The sequence below is a fragment of the Colobus angolensis genome, unplaced genomic scaffold (genome assembly GCF_000951035.1).
Source record: "Colobus angolensis palliatus isolate OR3802 unplaced genomic scaffold, Cang.pa_1.0 Scaffold200, whole genome shotgun sequence".
Lineage (NCBI taxonomy): Eukaryota > Metazoa > Chordata > Mammalia > Primates > Cercopithecidae > Colobus > Colobus angolensis.
The window spans coordinates 5,259,489-5,260,355 of record NW_012115156.1 but is presented as its reverse complement, the minus strand read 5'-3'; the positions used below and the strand labels follow the sequence as shown (position 1 = coordinate 5,260,355).

Below are 867 nucleotides of genomic sequence, written 5' to 3'. Positions count from 1 at the left end.
AGCCAGGATGGTCTTGATCTCCTGACCTCGTGATCCGCCCGTCTCGGCCTCCCAAAGTGCTGGGATTACAGGCTTGAGCCACCGCGCCCGGCTCTAAATCATCCTTAAAGAAAATCATATATGAAGTCATACCATTCTCATGGTAGCTCAGTAGGGCAACCATGCCATCTGGATTCATGTTTTCACCAATAAAGAACTGGAGTTTTTGAAATTAGCAAGGGTGTGCTTGATTGGTTCTGTAGCCTCTGTCACAGAACGTTTTACTCTTTCTGGTCTCTATTCTCCAAATTTGCCTTTGATTGATTTCATGTAATCTTTGATGTACTTCTTGTAGGCTTCTTTTTTGAAGCTGGTTTCCTGTAAGTGAGGTTCCTGACAATATTAACACCAGTGATTACTGTGCTTTAGGTACCTTTGCTCTAGGGGGCCTTCAGCAGAGGCATTTCCACCAGTGAACAAGTCATGAGTGTTACCTTCTGTCCTACTTACCATCTTTCCCTCCACCTCCAGGCAAGCCTGGCTGCAATCTCCCAAATCTTATACATGTTGGAGAACTATTGTGACTGATGACGCCAGGGTAGATAATCATGATAGCGGCTAAAGGGAGACCATGGGGACACTAACTTAGCAGGAGCCTGGAGCTCAGAGTGAGTGCAGGGTAGCCAGAGTGGCACCGGGTGGGGAAGTGGGTGGAAATGTGGGATTGCTTTCTTGATTTCTTTTTAGTTAGTTCATCTTTGTTGTATGGAAACACTACTGATTTTTGTATATTGGTTTTGTATCCTTCAACTTTACTGGATTTATTTATCATTTGTAAGAGTTTTTTGGTAGAGTCTTTAGGTTTTTCTAGGTATAAGATCATGTCAT

The 867-nt window shown here is 43.5% G+C and overlaps 1 pseudogene; it reads right to left on the bottom strand.

Moving 5' to 3' along the window:
- The window catches only part of LOC105511627, a 7,974-nt pseudogene extending 7,385 nt beyond the window's left edge, over positions 1–589 (bottom strand).
- Positions 590–867: the final 278 nt, after the last annotated feature.